A 22,166-nucleotide genomic window follows, 5' to 3' on the forward strand; every position below is an offset into this window, starting at 1 on the left:
AGTTTTGTTGTTTTACTATATTTATATTGAACTCTTTTCCACGCCACCTATAAAATAGAGTTCTATGCGTATTTTTACAAGTAGTGGTATACCCTAAGGAGAATAAGTGGTGTTATCCCCTAATCTATCTAATTAACAATTTTATATCGAAGTAATGTATTGGAGATCATATTTACATTTTTACATTAAGTTTTTGTTTTCTTCGTTGCTGTGCTTCTATCTCATGTTTGTTTGTCAAGTCATTTTGATATGAGTATGTTTTTTCTTTTTTTGTTTTATGACTACGGGTGTACATTTTCCTTGCAAAAATTCTGGCGATTTCTTCTACATCTTCTGCATTATATTTAATGCATTTATTCGTTTATCCAACCATTTTCTTCTTTTATATTCCAACCAAATGATCATGTACATTCTACACAATTACTCACATATCTATACACATAAATCTTATAGCCATTGTCACTTTCACCATCTCAATCACTGTTCAAGTCGGTTATTAAACTGTTAATTTCTAATCTATCACACACGTTCACAATTCTATCATTTCTCAATTTCTTCTTCTATGTGTCTGATGAAGTTTATTTAAACCAAAGGTATTATTAACAGTTCCTCATTGTATATCTCTCTCTATAGCCATGTCCATTATAATTAATCAGATTATGAACAATGAATAATTGTTTGCTACCACCATCGATTCGATAGAATTAAACATGCAACGATAGGAAGGAAGGCGTAATGCTCTGTGATAATATTCTTCTGATATTTTACTTTAGTCTGATAAAATAGACTAAAGTAAAATATAAGTTTTTATTGTTCCAAATCTGAACAGATAGATATGGCTGCATTTATTTAGACAACCTATAAATCTAAAATGATCATGAGATCAAATAATTCATTTCAGGTTTTTAGACCCAGCTGTAAAGAGAACTTGATAAGACTGAGAGGCAACTGAAAGGTGACAAAGTCGAGTAACAATCACTTAGCAAATGTGGAAAATCCTTTAAGGAAAACGCGTGAATTCGTTTGGCATGATTTTCAAGTTATCCGAATCCAAATGTTGGGAGCAGAATAGATGTTCCAGAAAATGTCTAACAAATCATGTAACAATTTTATTACGAGAAAAAATTAAACCGCGCCAAAATACTGCTGTAAAAAATAAAATAATTAGGATAATAAAAAATATGTAAAAAGGTTATTTCAAAATGGTTCATTTTATACCTATGAAGAAAGCAAGAGTTGTTAGGTCTGGTTATTTAGAATTCACATTTGAAGATACTCCAGATGTCATTTTAATATGATCTTTCTTCTTGAAATATTATTGAGTAGATTTTACACATTTATAATATTTATAATAGCTTGAAGATAAGCATAAGTGTTTTATATAATGGTATCTAAATATCAAAATCCAATAAATTCATCCAGATATCTAATACTAAAACTAGCATTTACAATTTATAACAACCTCAGTTAGTCAAATCAAATCAAGGACGAAACTAATAATTGAATTAAAATTACATCGAATCTGTGAATTATATATACATTTATATATAGCAAATGTGAATTATATATACATTTATATATAGCAAAATGGCGTTAATTTAGGTCAATATAGATTTATAGTTTTAAAAATAAGATACAATATATATTGTAATTAAAACCTATATAGATATCATTATACCATGATATTACATATTACCATTACAAGAAAAAACTTAATTCATTTGGAATAATTTTAATGACCTAAAAATTAATTTGAACCCTTTGCATCTCAGCTGAAGATAATGAAGAAAATAATTATTGACTTTCACAATTCTCCGTTTTAAATGAACCTACCCCAGGAGAAAACTATTATACTATCAGAAAAGTTAAATAATAATGAGAAATATTAACTGCAAAATTCTCCTAGATATATTCTAATAACTGAAAATGAGAACGGTGTAAAATTAATAAAATTCAAATTCAATGCAATTTTAGGATTGAATTAGTTCACTAGTATTTGGAAAGTAGCTAAAATAATAATAATCCTCAAACTTTCTATTTCAAAGTTTTCGAAATTTTTATCACTTTCAGTTACTAAGATGTTATCTCGCCCACATTTTACCATGAAACAAGAAGATAAATACACTGAATTACATCCAATGTATTCAGGAATCCTAATGAAATGATAAGCGCGATAGCCCTTTAGAACCCATAAGGAGTATAATTCAAAGTGTTTATGTTAGCTACTACGAAAAAGTTGTAGTGGACTCTAGTGTGCATCCGATCTGATTCAATATCGACATGTAGACATTAAAGTAATATTTAGAATATTTTACATAGAAAATTAAAAAACAAAGTGATTTTCTATATGTCTTGCATGTAACAGTTGTTATAAGAAATACTTATTGTCTACTGGGCAAATTGTTAAATCGCTAAGAGTAGTAATTTAAAGAAAATTTCGATTAATTTGGCACAACAAAATTGTGATAAAATTTTAGTACTTTTTTATACAATACAATGTCGATATTATATTTTTTATAGATGTATCTAAAACATTTCCGTTTAGTTTCAATCTGATAATTTCTTGGAGTGTTTTTCTCTTATTACATGCCTATAAATTAATTTTAAGTGATTTACAACACATGATGTTACTTTGCATTAATCGCATCGGCTACATTTGTAGCCAACTTCATGTTGAAGACTTGACGTTTTAGTCATTTCGTCGAAATGTAAACAAAAATGTTTTTCAGTAGATTGAAAATGTTTGTATTTGTCCGAAGTAAATCTCACTTCCGGGAAGTTATATTTTTTCATTTAAATTTGAAGAAAAAAGCGGCTGGAAGTTATCGAATGCTGTGTTAGGCTTATGACAGCTAACAACAGCTAACAAACTTAAACCGACAGCAGTTAAGCTTCGACATTTGCCAAACGAAGATTTAGCACCGAAGCCAAATAGTGTTCTGGGTCGCTTAAAAATTTTTGAAGTCGGGTATTTGAAGGCATTCCTCGATGAAGTCGTCAATGGGGATCACTATCGACTATAGTTGACAATATTGCAATTTTCCATCATGACAATTATCGAACACGTTCGAACATATATGAAAAACCTTTGAAAACAGATTTGGAAACATTAAAATGGGAAGTGCTACCCTACCCTCCATATTCTCCAGACTACTTGTTCCGATATGAGTCGTAGTCTGTCTGAGTAGCACTTCATTTCTTATGAAGAGATTAAAAATTTGATCGATTCGTGGTTAGCCTCAAAAGATACTTCGTTCTTTCGAGATGGGATCCGTAATTTTCCTGAACGATGAAAAAAAGTAGCTGCGATGGGTAATATTTAATAAATATATTTATCATAGTGAAAATTTCCAACAACTATAACAGATCATATTGTTGAAAGTTAGGACTAATGAACCGGAAAAAGTTACCCCTTCCCCCTCTCTTCTCCTCGCTCTCTTACCGCCAGTCCTCTACATCTAATTAATCCTCGACCCAGGCTACCCCTTTAGCGCCAACATCTCCAATGCTCCCACTCCAGCACCTATAGAAAACGGATTCTCAAATCGGCATATTTATTATTAATAATAGAGAATGAATCACCCGGTTGCGGTGGTTCGAGAAGTATAATAGGGAAAAGCCAGAAACAAAAAGGCCGTGGGGGTATGGCGGCTCGCTCAATGCTTAAAATTGCGCAGGCGGAGGGGGAGTCGTGTGTTTGTCGATGACGATACGGCGTCCGTAAAAGTGGATTGATGGTTAACGGAGATGTTTTGAATTTTAATAGAAAGTGGTGGGATTTTCTAAAGCAAGGGATATTATGTATTTATAATTATCTATCTATCTATCTGTCCAATAAAAGTGCCAGTGCATCAATTATCATTAAAATTTCAAATTCACAAAAATTTATCACGTCGCATGATGATATTACCCCATCAAATTGCACTTTTGGTTAATTTTAATGCAATAATAATGTAAACCAGAAAACAAAAATAATATTAGCGTTTTTATGTAGTAGTAAAGCCTGGAGGCATAATCTATTTAATTAACAATTGTATATAAAAGAAATGCATTTTACTTTCATTAAACCTTTATATGTTTAGTTCTTACTTAGTGTGTTTTCTTGTCAAGTAATTTTGATATCACTGTATTTCTCCTCAGTTTATTCTATTATATATCTATGTATATTTTTCTTCATTAACCTAGATTTAATCACTTCATTCTCCCTAGTGTATTTGCCATATCTGACAAAAGAGTTAGAGTTCGTTCTCTCCTCATACAATTTAACAAAATGCTCATGTATATTGTGAACCCATTGCACACATATCTGTGAACACAAATCTTTCATATTCTGTAATACAATTTTCTACCGTTTTCGTATATTAATTATATACTCACCTTTAATTTTTTCCACTCACCTATTAAAAAAAAACAAATTACATAAAAAACATTCCTTTTATATTTACAGACTAACCATTTGCAATAGTTAAGTATCTTCAAAATTACAACAATTACCGCCTTTGTTGATCCAGTTGTTGAGATCTTTTATAGCGCATTGTCCATATCAATAACTGATAATACCTCCAAGTTCTTTAAGAGCTGATTTTCAAGCAAGTGCAAAAAACATGTTATGATTTATATCTTCATGGTAGTCGCCTTTGGACTGAGGAATACACCAACAAAGCCACTCCTGTTTCCAGCTTGAAGAACAATCAATATATCTGCAATGAATTATTATAAAATATTTTCACCAACAAAATCCAATCAAATGTTATTCCAGCTTTAACATTTTGCCATCAGCTTTTATTATCTGTACTGTCACTTTTGTTACTGTTTTTATTAGCGTGTTGCCAAGAGTGGTCCGATGTGCCATTTTGAAATATCCATGTCTCGTCTAGATTAGTCCATGTCTCCTCTAGTTATCTTAGTATATGGTTTTAAAAATTGTACTATAATAGAAACTATATCTGAATGTTCCATTAAACCTCTTTGTGGATAGACTTTACCCTATTTAAATACTTCTTATACTTATTTAATGTTTCTCAAGAGTGTAAGAATGCAAGTTCAACATCCCTTGAAGAGCTGCATAGGGAGTCCTGTAAATCTAACGTTTTTCTCAAAAATAATTGTATTGGTGTGTAGATTATTGGACCAATGTGTGGATGCTTTCTTTTCGATGAATCCAATATTATATCGTTTTTCATTTTCCGAGAGATTTCAGACACCATGCATTTGGAACATTTTAAAACAGTGTCGATCAGTGCCAATAAAAGTCGAATTTAAACTCATTTGGTTACATGTTCCGATTTATTTCCATTCCGTATAGGATTCTATCTCATTTTAACTAGAATAGGAATTTAAACTAGGATGGGATTTTAAACTGTCGTTACCTGTGAGGTGCATTGGAACTGTTATATTGGAAGGACTATATGAGTATAGAACTTTCTCTTTGATGATGACTCAGTAAAAATATATGTTCGCTCACTACTACAATATGTTATTGGTTTTCGTTATGACTTAAATTACTATCTACTTTGACAGCTGTTTTTTTCGGAGGTCATATTGGTTTGTTGGATATGAACTACTGTATTAAGGGAAATATTAACTATATAACTATATATTAAGGGAAAATTATATATAAATTTGGAATAATCGATTTTGTTCATGTTTAACGCTTTAAACAGATGCCTTTAAGGCGGTTTTTTAAATTTTAAATGTTTCAGGAGGTATAGCTTTTCAATTGCACGAAATCCTAACCACTAACCGCGATCTAAATGCTAAAACTTAAACGCGTTTTTCCCGAAACTTTTTTTTTTGAGACAGTTGACATTACATCTCAAGTTCTACTGAAGCGATTTACCTTAAAACGTATCGTTCTACATATTCTTAAAGGGTTAAAATCTAAATATTTTTTATTATTTATTTATTACATTGTTACTGGTCATTGCCCACTAACCTACAATTTGGCTTCACAATAACTTAAATATAGGTATATATCTAGGAGGAATCATCGGTCCTATCTTAGTATCTGCTGTAATATTATTTATGTATTAACGCTACTGTTTTTCTGTTAAATACATCTCACTACACTACACAAAATCAAATGATACTTTGGAGCCTGTGTTTTATTCTATTGTTATCCAATTGTTTTAATACTTCAATACTGACATGAGAATCGAGCTTCTTCTCATATCTCCTTGCGATTCTCTTGTTTTTCTGAGTGACAGTCGGTATCTGAAGGTATGGGTATAAATAATCACTCCTCTGGTATCCGAGTGCATCCACAATACTTCTCAGAACTTTGTTCTGAAAAACTTGAATTATATATATATTACATTTCTAGGGACACTCCCTTATTTTAAATCGGTTTGTCTATATAGGTTTCTATACAGGTACTGATAATTATAATGTTTTTTCAATTAACCAATACCTTTTATTATATCTCATCCGAATATATAAAAAAAAGTGTGTATATAGTGTTACTCAAATATAATCTTCACATTTTTAACCCAGCCAGACTACCAGACATCGATCCAGAAAAGTTTTAATAGAAAGGGATGGTGAATTACCAATCAAATTTCTTCATCAAAAAGAAAATAAATAAATTAAATAAACAACTCAATATTTCTAGGTATTACTGCTTTAATAAATTTTAATAATTTATTTTCTTATATATATATCTCGGCATCATGGAACTTATAACATTATTAAATTTATATTTGTCTCATTATTATGTGTTGTATTGTAATTATATTACATCATTTCATTTAGTTTTAATAACCTACCAGTTTATTCAATTTCATATTCATTATTCATTTATATTTCATAATAATATGTATAGTAATTTTGTCTATATATATATATATATATATATATATATATATATATATATATATATATATATATATATATATATATATATATATATATATATATAGTTATAGACTATTATATATATATATATATATATATATATATATATATATATATATATAATAGTCTATAACTTCTAAACTAAGCTACTACAATCCCGGTTTGGTGGAAGTTCGCCCTGAACTTCAAGCTTCTATCCAAATTCTAGTAGATTATATTAATTCACAGTAATTTCAGTCCGCCTTTGGTGGCCTTAAACCTTGAACTGTGATGCATGTGCCGAGAATCCATGGACTAGGGGTGTTTTTCAAAACTTAAATGTTTCTTACTTGGGACAGTTTATGGCTAAGGGTCTTTGAGTACAGTCAATCCACCAGTAGCGATACTTTTTGACCCATAATCCACTTAACTACACCAAGGAATGCTTCGAGTAATTGCGGAACGGTGGCCAATCCTTGTTAATTAATGTTAATTAATTTGATTCCGATAATTTGAATGAATTCAAAATAGCGGCTCTATGATCTCTCCAGGATGCTTGCGACTGCGCTATAATTGACATTCAAATAGGATATAATAGCCTATAAGAGATTATATCCAAGCAATAATCTTCCAGCATTTTCATGATATTTTTATTTAAATATAACTGAACCTCTTATAGGAATAATGGTGGACTTGTTAATTAATGTTAATTATTTTGATTCCGATAATTTGAATGAATTAAAAAAAAACTGCTCTATGATCTCTCCAGAATGCTTGCGACTACGGTATAATTGACATTCAAATAGGATATAATAGCCTATAAGAGATTATATCCAAGGAATAATCTTCCAGCATTTTTTATGATATTTTTATTTAACTATAACTGAATCTCTTATAGGAATAATGGTGGACTTTTTAACATATAATAAATGCCATAAAACAAGTCATAATCAGTTGAAACTAACATGTGACCAACATCAGTATCATAGAATTTAGGTAGAAAGAACTCGGTTGCCTTATCGTAAGATCGACCAACAGTAACAATCACTGACTTGACAGTAAAATTTTTTAATGGCTAATGATGAGATCTCAACCTAAAATGTGCATTAAACAATTACACGTCATGGATATACCTGTTTGCGACAATAACATGTGGATTCTTTGAAATTAATGTGTGGTTATATAATTTGTTTCAATTCATTTCTGCAACAGTCAATTTTACGATCTCACTACAACTTTGTATATAATCAGCAGGCTTCAGATCATGTATTAAATGAATTTCGTAAACATGATTTTTTATGAATTGATTTACAGCTGACCCAATCTGCTGAGCTAAATCAACATTTGTCTTGTTTTTCAAATTTGCGAACTCTGGCCGCCAAAACTTGTAATCTAAAAAATAGAAACTTTGTAAATGTACAATGTTCAATTTTTTCGAACTCTAAACTGCCTGTTTTTATTTGTGTTGGTTCGAATCGTATTCTAATATTCCGTAAATTTTGAAATACCCTTTTTATATTTTTTATCAAAAGAATTTGTAGTCATTAAGCGAAAATAATTTCATATATGAAAAGTTCAAGACAAAAATAAACCAGTTTAAGTTCATCCGCTATATAAATCAGAAGACGAACAAACACATTAAATGAACGCTCAAAAAAGTGTTTATCTAATTAAAATGCATGTTCACTGGTGGCTACATTAAAATATTAAAATGAATAGAGGAAATCATCAAAAGTTCGAATCTCATTTAGTACGAATCCTTTGTCCTACAATAATAGTTGGAAAGCATCAATACTTACCCCCTTAAATTAGAAAAATAGAATTATACCATCGACGAGCGAAGTTCTTACTTACCACCCGTCGATCGAGGTGGGGTGCATTTACGTCCCGTGGATTAAAGGGTGAATTTAGTTAAGCGAATTCAATTCACGGCATTATTCTCGATAATTACGACATATTGTCATACAGTTGGCCGTTCTACTGCGAAATAAAACTCGAATTGTTGATAGCACGTATTTAATAACAATTAATTTCAAATGAATTGGTATATATTTACTAAAAACTACTATGTTCTAAATAAAGTTTTGTTTGCTAAATAAAGAATATGATGATTACGATGTAGAGAAAATATAATTTTTGTATATTAGAAGCCTTAATTATCTTCCGATTATTTGAGAGATGTCTTTCCTAACAAACATTGCTCTAATGGGATGTTCAATAAGTTCTCGGAGTATCATCTTCGTCAACAATATAACAGAAAATTCTATGCTCTCTTAAAATTGTGCGTTTCATAGTAACATGGCCAAAATTTCATTCATTTCTGTATGCGACCAAGTGCCGATATAGTCTATTCAAAACAGCACTGAACCCACGTGATCTGAATTGATGAAGTCAAAACGTCCCAATGTTGCCACATTCTAATTCCAATTCTGAGTTTGATTTTTTATTACATTTTGACTTTGACATATAACAAAATTCTAATATAAATAAAATAATGGAACAAAAATGTTATCCAATATAACTTATTTTAACGTTATATTATTTTAACATCATATTATTATATTTTATCTAATGCATGTATTATAGAAGAACTTAAAACTACATATAGATATACAACCACAGTAATTTATAGGTTAGAGTTGTTTTATTATATTCACATTGAACTTTTTCCCCACTAGAATAGAGTTCTACGCGCGTTTTTTATATAGTGGTATCCCCCGAAGGCCTAATCCATATAATTAACGATTATACATCTGAGTAATATATTTTACTTTCATTAGAGAGCATTTCTACCTTCTTACGTTTAGTTCTTGTTTATTTCAATGGTGTGTTTCCTTGTCAAGTCATTTTGATATTACTGTGCTTTTTGGTTTTATGTGTTACTACCTGTGTACACCATTCTTGATAAAATCAATCACTCAATTCTCACTAATATATTTACATTAAATATAAAACAGTTAAAATTTATCCTCTCCTCATAACTTCTAACGTAATGCTCATATATCATTCTGAACAATTACACATATATCTAACATATGTATATAAATCGTTCACATTCTACAATACAACTTCTTACAGTTGTATTGTATAATTATATACTCAGCTTTAGTTATTTCCACTCTCATCACCCTGTTTTGTCCTGAAATTGTCAGCATTGAATCATAATCTTAATAAAAGCTTAGCTTAAACTTAACTTAGCTTGTTGCTGTGAGCTTGCTTGTTGATTTCCAATCCATCTAACATTTGTGCACAATTTCAACTTTTATCAATTTATTCTTCAACTTATCAATTCTAAGAAGAACAGGAATAATATAATTTATTACATACTTTTAAAAATGGAATTTATATTTTTAAGAATGGAATATATATATATATATATATATATATATATATATATATATATATATTAACTATAATTAATTTTATATTCGTTTGAAGCTATTTCGCAATAATTAAAATGAAATATGAAAAAATATTACTGGAACTAAGAAATCAGATATCTCCACTGATTAATTGAACGCAAATTTACTGCCGTTAAGTTTTCCTGTCGCGGTATCGGCCCCATCAGGCCGTTCTTTATCGTCTCTGCAGGACCGTCACCCTTTTCCCTCGAAAATTTATACAATTCTATTTGAATCTCGTCCCTCTTCCTCTACCCCTTCCATCGAAACGGTTCAGGCAATTACGAATTATAATTTATTCGTCTCTTTATTTTGCGAGATATTTCCCCCGCATAATGAGAAATGTTGATTGTAACCCGTTAGTAGGGAGTGTTGCCATGTCGAGTTAAAAGTATGAAGTTGTCAGTATTTTTTTGGAAAATTTGTTTTACATCAAACTGACTGCAACAGCAACATCTAAAAGGTCCATTTAAACCATTTTATGTGGAGTAGCATTGATCGTTCAGATAAACGCTGAACATGAGCGATATCCTGGATTAAATATATGGAAATATCTCGTATACTATGTTTTTATTTAAATATGGTTAAGATATCATTTTTATTCGTGTTATATTTACTCGAATTCATACCATTTAGTTTATTTTTATATTTTTCTTATTCTACAATAAGGGAGTTGTTAGTATCTGTATTAGCAACCACATCCACCTTTGAGTCTCGATATGAATAGCTGTTTTTAGAAACCACTTGGTATTTCTTATTTTAGTTTTATTTGATTACATTGTTTCTTTACAGGCCCAAATGTCTAATACACATGATAAGAGTAATAAATAATGTTTTATAACAGAAATGTATGTTTTTAAAGTAGTTTCTAAATTATGACTGTTCCTTAATAGAAGTGAAAATACAAAACATAAACATAAAAATCATCCTTGCGAAATATAGAATAATTTCATCAAGTCCAATATCGGGAGGATCTTTTACATCAATGATGTTCATTCGTCTGAATTGAAAAGTTGAAGCTTCCATGTAAATATCGTCAGTGTAAAATGAATAATAACTCCTATGGTACTGATAATGAGAGAGCATATTATATATATTACATTAATATAGAAATGCAAATATAAATGGATTTGACAGGGTTACAAAAGAATTACTTCTAAATATTAAAACAATTTTAACATTTTAATACACATTTTAAATATTTAAATAATACTAAAAACTAAAACTTTAAATTGTACAACCAAAATATGATTATCTATATTATCTTTAATAATCTGTGATTTTTGCAAATTTTAGCAGATCTCTAGAAAGATAAAGTGTACGAGAACACATTGAAATACGTATATAAGTTCAGAAATTGTAATTTTGTAATTACCTTATAAGATAGTTTGGCAGATTTATAAAGGCACATTCAGTAACATTGTCTTCAACAAGTATTAAAACAAAAAAAAACTGCAACAACAAAATTTGTGCTTAGAGATGCTTTAACATATTAAATTCTCTAAAATGTATAATCATGAATTCTTAAACTATCTGCTAGGATTCTTTTACTTAACTTGGCTTCAGTGACAGCTATTTCGTAATTGTATAAATTGTACACTATTCGAACATAGTGTTTAAATTGTTTGAATTTGCCTGTAACACTCATGCCAGGCTGTATCTAATTGACAAAATCACATGATTTAATTAAACATATATCAATTACCCTATGTCCTCGTGAAACAACATTTACCAAATATTTTATACGAAAAATTTATGAGATACCAAATATTTTGCTTTACAAAACACCAGACCTAGATAGTTCAATTCAGATAATTCTGCAATTACCATTTGTTGAAAGCTTTTGTCTCATTCAATACTTTTCTTTGTTTTTTCTTTTGTGAGAATATATATTTTTATAGACAGAAGCTCGTTTTCTTTTGATTAAATTTTTTAGTAGTAGATTCACACTTATAAAACTGTAAAATAAATAAATAAACTATCATGTGGTAAATGGAAAAAGAGTACAGTTATTAGCTAATAAAATACTGAGAGCAGAGATAGACAGACAGTACTGAGTGCTGTGCTATGCTAGTATGGGCGAAATATTATTGAAAATTACTCTCTATATTATATTTATATGATTTTTTTTAAATTAATTACATCTTACATTAGATATGCTTAACACGTCAATTGAAAAGTCGCCGGCTTGACACATAGATGGCGGTGCTAGAATTAAATCCATATGTTTTTTAGTTAGCCCTTAAACTCAAGATGCGTGTATAAATTCGACAGCTGTCGGATCATTAGTTTGTGAATTATTATTAGTTTGTGCATTTTGAGTGAAGCAACTTTTGTTGTTGTGAAAAAAAGGGATTAAAAGAAATTTCGCGTGTTGATAAAATATTGGTATAAAATTTTTAAAAGGAAAAAAATGCAGTTGAAGCAAAAACTTGGCTCAATACCTGGTTTTAAAAGGTTGTCACCGTCGAAAATATTTAAAAAATCCACAAAATAATTTTGAATGACCATAAATTGAAATTGAATGAAATAGCAGACACTCTAAAGATATTAATTGAACGTGTACATCATATCATTCACGAATCTTTGGGTATGAGAAAGCTCTGTGCAAAGTGGGTGCCGGGCGAATTCACTTTTGAACAAAAACAACGACGAGTTGATGATTCTAAGCAGTATTTGAAGATGATCAAGCGTAATAAACCCGAATTTATGCGTCGATATGTAACAATGGATGAAACATGGCTCCATCATTTCACTCCGAAGTCCAATCGACAGTTATCCGAGTGGACTGCATACGATGAACCCGTTTCAAATCGTGGGAAAATGCAACAGTCGGCTGGCAAGGTTATGGCGCCTGTATTTTGGGATGCGCATAGAATAATTGTTATTAACCACCTTAAAAAGGAAGGACCATCAACAGCGACTATTACATAGCGTTATTGGAACGTTTGAAGGGCGAAATCCCCGAAAACGGACGCATTTGAAGAATAAGGAAGTGCTGCTTCACCAAGACAATGCACCGTGTCACAAGTCAGTGAAAATGATGGCAAAAATCCATCCATCCACCGTATTCTCCAGATCTGGGCCCCAGCGACTATTTCCTATTCTCATATCTAAAAAATGTGCTCGCTGGGAAGAAATTTTCATCGAATGAAGAGGTGATCGCCAAAATTGAGGCTTATTTTGAAGCAAAAGACAAATCGTACTACAAAAATTGCATCGAAAAGTTGGAGGGTCGCTATAATCAGTGTATCACCCTTGAAGGGAATTATGTTGAATAAAGAAAACTAATTTTACCAAAAAAATTGTTTTACTATGGTAGGCCGGGGACTTTTCAATTGACTTGTTAGTACAATCTTAATTTACAAATTTATTTATTACTAATGTTCCGTTGTTCTTGCATTAATACATAAGCAAGGCAAGCATTGGATTAATACATCATGTATATACTACTTAAGCAAAAATCACTACATAGTATAAAACAAAGTCGCCTTTTCTGTCCCTATATCCCTATGTGCGCGTAAATCTTTAAAACTACGCAACGGATTTTGATGCGGTTTTTTTCAATAGATAGAGTGATTCAAGAGGAAGGTTTATATGTATAATACATGCATAATATACTAAGGCAACATTGCTAATTTTAGAGGTTTCTAACGTGATGTCGTAAATTAACCTATTTTTTTAGGCTTATTTAACAATTAGCAAAAACGCTGCCTAACCCTACGAGTTAGATCAAGTTAATGTACTACAGTATTGTACACCATAAAAAGGTCTACAAAAAAGTCCGCGATGGTATATGTTTATCTTTTAGGGATAACCCACATTAACCATTTTTATTGTTTACTTTTTACGTGAGAAAATGGCTTATTTACGAAGCTATTTTAAGCAATACAGGATTAATGCCAATCCTTATCGAATTAAGTACCTTAAATACAGTGTGCAATTAATATAGATCAATATGGTTCCTTACAGCATGTAAATTAAAGAAATATTTTCGGAGATATTACAAATTTAAAATTTGCGTTTAAAAATGTGTAATGTAATAAAAATTGTATGAATTTAGATATTCCAAAGATAGCAGGAAATCTTCATAGTAAGTATAGGGGAAGAGGAATTGATTTACTCCAAATTTAATGCGTGCAGGCCAAGGGCAGTAATGAATGAACCAAAAATACTGGATCGATTTTAATCATGTTTTCAGTGAGTGACATAGGCATATATATTTTATGCCCGTGCAAAGTCGGAGCGGGCCGCTATGTTTTTATATACAACGTTCATATTTTTTCTGTAGTGTATTTAATTTAGTATCAGCATTGCACCCCTGCGAAGCCGGGGCGGTTCGCTAGTTAAGAATAACACTTAAAAACTAAACCTGTTCAGGTGGTCACTGATTTCCTGCGTATTGCCCAGTAGCTGTATAGCTTCCACGTTGTTGCTGTGATTTAACAAACTTATGTCATGTGTTCATGGGTTACGCAGCGATAAGCATTGGTAATTAATCGTAGAATTTTGTTTTGACATAGTTGGATTACTAGTCGGCTTAATGTTTTAGTGCAACCTCATATTTGCACCTCATAGGTCCAAATTGGCTTTATGATAAACCAATCCCTTTGATTTTATATCAAGTTGAGAGTATCTTCCGACTAACCAGTACACTCGTTTGACTTTGAGTATAATCTGTGCTGCTTTTTGTCTAACACGATGTATCCAGTTTAACCTACTATTGAGATTTATTTATTGCCGAGGTATTTAGCTGATTCTACTTAAGGAAACCGGCATCCGTCAAGTGATATAATTAGGTTTTTGTAATTTCGCCGCAACGTTTTTGTTCAGATTACTAAAACTAATTACTAAAATTCATTAAAATAGTGTATTATAACAAACCTATAAATGTATAAACTGTTAAGTATACACTAAAGCGTATCTAAAATTGTATTATTTAAAACGTAAATATTTTGATCAAAACCTTTGATTTTTGCAGAAATACAACTTATTTTGAATAAAGTAATTGCGTAAAAACGTTGTTGGTTTTTTTTGTATTTTTTTAAAATCAATCCGCTATCAATTTGTGCGTAGCGTTATCTTTGATCATCTAGAAAGGTGCCAATAATTAAAATATTTGTAATTAATATCACAAATAAGCGTTTTATTTTGTTTCATCCCTAAAGACTTAGATTTAACACTGAATAGGATACGTGCCGCAGATATAGATGAATAAATAAGCATTATCGACGATTATCAACGTTGACACGGCAACGTTGAAATTTTATTCTAGGGGACTGAAGCTCGTGAAGGGGACAGAACAGCGAGCGGCCAAAAGTGGAGTAGGGTGGCTCGGGGGAGGAGAGCGCTCGAAATTAATGTTATGCAATTCTACGAAGGTGGGAGAGTAAATGTAATTAATTATCTGTTTTCGTAATGACTCTGACTGATGAGGTGTTAGGGAAGCGGCGGGAGCAGGCGGGAAAGGGGGAATAGGGTGGCGGCGGCTGGGTTCGCCAGGCGAAAGAGGCACGGCGTGGGGTTGGCGGGGACGGCGGGGAAGACAGGCAGGAGGAAGCAGGAATCGAACTCCGTTTGCTTTCGGATTGTTCGAGCTGCGGTGTGTGATTTGGGAGAAATAAATTGTTTTAGTTGCGATTTACGAAAGGAGGTACCGTCGGGCTGAGGGGCAGGGGAAACGGTTGCGGCTTGGGTCAGACTATCTAAGAAGATGAGAATTAATATTCGCCATAAAGTTAATGAATTATGCGTTGAAATTTTCCTTTTCAATAAATAACGTAAACTTAATTAATAATTAATTATATGTTTTTAATATTGTAACTATGTAAATGTATTTCATTGTCTATTTACATATATGTTATTATTTTCAAAATTTTTAATTATATCCATTAATAATTTCATTATATTTAGGATACACAAATTATAACAAATTAATACTTAAACATAACGTTCAAAGTGTGTATTAATAATTTTAGGAATTTTCTGTGTATTGCTTTTTCAATTATTTTATATAATGATAAATATTTTACAAGTATATAAATATAACATTAACTATGAACTAGTGATCGCCCTGTGATCGAATTTATTAACTTAATCATGTCTCTTTATTTGAATAATTGAATAATTAAGTATTGATAACTTTAAATTATTACTCCACTGAACATTATAATAAAGTATCATAAGTAAAATTATTTTCAGAATTGTAACAACTTCAGAGCAAGAAATATATGTATACATAATCTTTCTTAATATTTAATAAAGTATGTTTGTATGTTAAAACAGAATATACATGAATAAAACAATTTTGAAATTGATATTTGAATTTAGCATGTATATTAAAACAATAACGCACACAATTTTTAAAATTTAGAAATTTTTAATAAAGGAATTTATTTACAATGGTATTGACAATGGCTTTAAATGGACTATTGAGTTTTGGCCTCATTTGAAGAAAAAGAAAATGCTGCTTCACCAAGACAATTCACCGTGTCAAAAATGCATGAATTGCATGAATCGTCCACCGTATTCTCGAGATCTGCCCCCCAGCGACTACTTCCTGTTCTTAGATCTCAAAAGTATGCTCGCTGGGAAGAAGTTTCCGTCGAATGAAGAGGTGATCGAAGAAACTGAGGTCAATTTTGAAGCAAAAGACTAATCGTACTACAAAAATGGTATCGAAAAGTTGGAGGGTCGCTATAATCAGTGTATCACCCTCGAAAGGAATTATGTTGAATAAAAGAAATAATTTTTCCAAAAAAATTTGTTATACTATTGTAGACCGGGAACTTTTCAAATGATTTGTTAAGTGAAGGAAATTTCCAAAAATAGTTGAAATTAGAGGTGCTAGTCATATCGCGCCATGTTTGAATTAATTATTTATAATAAGTTACACAAACCATAAATAAAAAAACAAGTTATTTGTATAATAAAATATATAGTAAAATTAAATAGATTATTCGAAAACATATATATAACCGGATCAAATTCGAAACGTATATTTTACAGCATTTTTCGTAAGCTTAATAATGTTTTTCATTAATATTAATATAGATTGATTGCATACTTGGTGATTATTCCTTGTAATTTGGTTTGGTGATAGTTAATATAACTGTTTTCGTTAATATTTTAGAGAAAGTCTCACATTCTTCATAGTTATTATAATTAAGGAAAATTATCAGACCACAAAAGGAATTAATTAAACAATTTTGGGAGTGCAGGAACGCTTCAATTAAAATCAACTTATTATTTGATAACTTCCTGTTATTATATATTCAAATTTACTTCAAATTTCATGTATTAATTGATGATAATTTGTAAAAGAAATATAATATTGTTGCTATTTCACTCGTGGCTAGTTCTGATGCTTTATTTGTTTTATCGTATATCTAACCTATGGCATCTTAATTAATTTTGAAAGATTTTGGATAGTTGTCATTCTGTAAGATCACTGCAAGATACCAATCTATAGGGATCCTGAAATTTTTCAAATTCTATTTGACAATCCAATTCCTCAACAACATTTTTCTTTGGTTGAAACGTTCTTTGTCATCTGTATCGAATTAATCTCTTTCAACGCACATACATATTTTTCTGAATAAAATAAGAAAGGTAAAAGTTGTCATTATCTGCCTGAGAATATATATATATGCTGTTCATTGTGAGTTAATATTTCAAATTTCGATATGCTCTACTATGGAGTGATGGAAAGAAGTGAAGAGATTCTTGCGTTGTTATTGACATTCTTATAAAGATAGTACAAACTTTAAAAGCCAATCTTTACGCCTAGATAAAACCATTAGGTTAAAAATATTGGAAGTTTTTTCTATACAACGTCTAAATAGCTTTACTTCAAAAAATATAGCTGAGCAAACTTTTTTCTCTTCATATACTTTTTCAATACTGTCTACGATTCAGTGTACCTGAGCAATTGTTGTATATTTGTTCATAAAGCCAAACTGATGTGCAGGTACTAATTTTTTTCTATATAACAATTTGATTCAACCTGTATAGTACAAACACATAATAAAGTAAATACTAATATATGTGATTATAAAGCTTTAAGATGATCGTAATTAACAATATCGTCCGTTGCAAAATAGTATAAGTTACGTCATCTAATGTAACTAAAAATTAATTCACAGTCTAGCATATTTACAGCATTTATTTAATTAAAACCGTGTATTAATCATTATCGGTAATTATTATGAAAACTGCGAAGACGTATTGAAATTGAATAATAATGTTTTTACTTCTCAGATTTGGGCTTCGTAATCTCTCAGACATTATATAATTTATGTCGGCGAATAGGTCCTCCAGTCGCTAACAAATCCTTCCATCCTAAGTCCAGGTACCTGGACCCGTTGGGCCTCTGTCGGTTGCATCGCGAACTAATTAAAGTTAGCGGCTGTGGTCGAACGCTACGGACCATTTGGACGATGGCCTCTGAAACCGTTATGCTATATTTAGAGGAGCCTGAACCTTAGTGTAGCTGCCCCTGGCGTTTGTTCTTTGACCAAAACTAACACTGCTCTCTCGCTCTCTATTGAGTTCTTCGGCTGTAATTTATCAGATTATAGAATCAACCAATTTGTAAAACAGTAGTAATTGATAAATCCTATTAATTCAGATGATAAAACAATAGTTGAAACAGCTAAAGCGCAACAAATTATTGTTCAGATCCTTATGGTTAACTTTACAGTTATTACTGCGTGGGTTGAAAGTAATTTCGGTCGACCATATCTCTAGTAATAATTGTTCAATAAAACTACATTGTAGCGCGTTTGAAAGATAAGATCGTAGATCGTAGATCATTCGAGATATAAATGTAGCACTACTTGTTTACTCAGTCGAAGATTACTTTACTTATCGAAAATTGGTTGATGGTGAACCAAACGTAAACATCAAAGTTAGATCAAGTATCAAAACAAGGGTTCCACGTGAATTAGCAGTGAAAAATAGAATTCGCCGAGTTTCTTTTTATGAATTTCTGCTGAAATTATATGCAATCGACCAATCTACGATAATAATGTGTGTAATGTAAAGATGGCGTTAGAAACTACAACAAAAGAACAAATGGTTGTAAGGAAGCTGATACCAAGTGTGCCAACTTCATCATGGAAAGTCATCATGTGATAATGTTGACAGTTGACCAAAGCGATTGAATACAATGCGACATATCTTGATTCATTTGATTTAATCAGATTAAATATATGACATCAATATTTATTTAAACTTTCAATTATTATTAAAAACGTATATGTTATATCAATCGTGACTAATTTCAAGATGTCACAATGAGATTTATGTCGATACACAATGTGGTTGGATTCTAAATGTGACTTTGGTTTGTCATTAATAATTCTAATAAACTTTTATATAAATGTGGTTCAATTTCTGGGAATTTAAATAATGTTGTTTGCTCTTAAAATATTAATAAATGTGCTCATTAATGGTAAATATAAATAGTTTCAGAGACATGATAAACAAAGTTTTTATTTTTTACATTAACATTTACCGCAAGTTGATATTATATTGATATTACATTATATTTATATATATTTTCAATATAATCTCAGACATTAATTTAAGAGTTTTTTTTAGAGTTTGTTCAAGTATGTGAGTTAGCTAATAATAAAGTGTAAATAAGTTACATTGAACTAAATATTCGACAGAGCATGAGCAACAGGTACATCTATCTAGATCTCAATACGAGAATTTTGTTTTGGACTAGAACTAGAATGTAAGGGGGGTTGTAAATTAAAGGTATGAATATCATCGGAGTGGAGATAAAAACTACTGAAAAGACACCGTATTAATGTTCAGGATAGGGATGCCGAAAAAATATCGATATTTTTGATAGATATATCGATATATCGATATTTTTGTAAGCCGATAATTTTCGATATTTTTTCAAAAAATTAATTATATTTCATAAACATTATATATATTTATTTTTTATTATTATTTATTTATTTTTTAGAAACTTTAGCATTTTGGTACTTAACTATAAAGGTTTGTTAAAAATATCAATATTTTTTTCCTCCGGTATATCGATATATATTTTTAAAAATCGTAAACGACATATCGATATTTTTCTCGGTGGCCTATACCCCTAGTTCAAGAATCGCAAACTATACTCAATAATCCTACTTATAGAGTTTTTTTGGATATAATTCGATAAGATACCTTGAGCTATCGCAGCAGTATTGCTACATGAATTTAGCTCTGGAAAGGTCCGCGAGATAAGTAAACTAAAAAACTGTTATTTTAGTCAATCAATCTATAAATCAATTTAGTTGATCAAATGTCTTGAGCGACATAATCTCGGTGTTTTTTAGAGATTGGTAGTTTATCATAGCGAAATGGTGTTTATTTGCGCTAGTGTCCAGGTCAGAAAATACGCAAATTGTTTCTTATCATTTACTAAGGCATGATATTAATAATAACACAGTAATATTAAAAATAAATTGTCATAAAACATTGGCGTTCGAACTTACCTGCAGATGGTATAAAAATAAATTTTAAAAAAGTTAATAATATTCAGTATGATCTACCAGAACCAAAATCACCCCCGGTTTTCGCCCGCCGGGCAGCCCCAACTCCAGCTCCAGACCAACCCCCTATACCTCCTGGTTCGCCGCGAAACAAAACCTTTTTTTCCGATCGCCAGTGTTCGTTCGCGAAATAAATGAAAATGAAGGTCTATTGGTTTTTGAGCTTTTGTTCCCCGCTGCCGTATGTGTGTGCGAGCGAGTATGTGTATGTGAGCACGTTCGAAAATCAGTTAGCAGAACAAAGGGGCGAGCCGCCCACCTCGCCCCCTTCGGCCCACCACTTTCGCGTCCCCACAACCAACCCCCTCGTCCCTAACCCCTTCGGACAGCTCTCGCTCTTGCGGGGATCATCGGAGGAGACGGTGGAGGGGGGTCTGGTCGCCGCGTATTTTTTATTTTCTTTGTGATTAGTCCGCGGCATCAGCTTCTCTTTGGCGCGCATGGCTTTTTTTCCTGTAGTGGACGCCGCGAGTCAGTGTCGTACCTGTTCCATTATTTTCGTCGGACTGAAATAAATCAATGATTTTTTTAAAAGTATATTTCAATTTCATTAAATAGAAATTATTTTATTTACTGGCTATTTTAACCTAACGTATCTATGATTAAGTATTAAATAACTGAAATTTGTTTCACTATTAGGATTCAGTTCAGTGTCTAAACTTTATAACTTCTGTTTTAACATTGAAGATGTTGCTTGGCTAACTCAAAATCCATACTCTCTTGAAACTTTTTACTGAATTGGTGTTTTTCATTAATTAAACTTGTTTTAAATTTTCAGTCTTTAATGTAATCTATATTTAAGTTTCTCTATATAACTACCTATCAAGGATATATTAACTGTTGAAAATATATCGGAGGTTAGCATAGTTAAATTAGGATTTAATTTGAGAGAATTCTGGAATGCTAGGAAATATTTTATCTACACATAAGAATCGATGCTTTCATGTTACCCATTAACATGTTTTAAAAGGAGAACCTTCTCCTATATGATCAAAATGTGGTGAAAGGATCACAATTAAATACACATTAATCGAGTAGAGTGCATACTAATAACTTAGATGCCAGCTGAATATTATAGCGAAGGTTCTTATAAGGAAACTTATAGGTTTCTTGAGAGCCGTGGACCTGTCTTTAAGGTTACAATGACCAAATTTTATGATTACTGTCTATTTCTAGATATATTTTCATATTCTTTATTATTTAGTCGTTTCATTGAATTGGACTAAATATGATATAACATTTCGGAATTTACATAGATCTATTCCTTTTTATATACAATATTTATTTTTTATATTTTATAGTCTCCTTTTTACCAACTAGAGTTTATATGAACTGAACCTGCTGCTGAAATACGCCACATCCTAAGATTGGAAACATT

General features: G+C 31.0%; 1 protein-coding gene across 5 annotated transcripts in view; it reads left to right on the top strand.

Annotated features, from left to right (window-relative positions):
- The window catches only part of pdm3 (POU-domain protein pdm3), a 283,474-nt gene that overhangs the window by 134,651 nt on the left and 126,657 nt on the right, over nt 1–22,166 (top strand). The gene's annotated exons all lie outside the window — the stretch shown is intronic.

Source organism: Rhynchophorus ferrugineus, unplaced genomic scaffold, assembly GCF_030347505.1.
Source record: "Rhynchophorus ferrugineus isolate W39M unplaced genomic scaffold, kcgeb_rfMv2 rfM7, whole genome shotgun sequence".
Lineage (NCBI taxonomy): Eukaryota > Metazoa > Arthropoda > Insecta > Coleoptera > Curculionidae > Rhynchophorus > Rhynchophorus ferrugineus.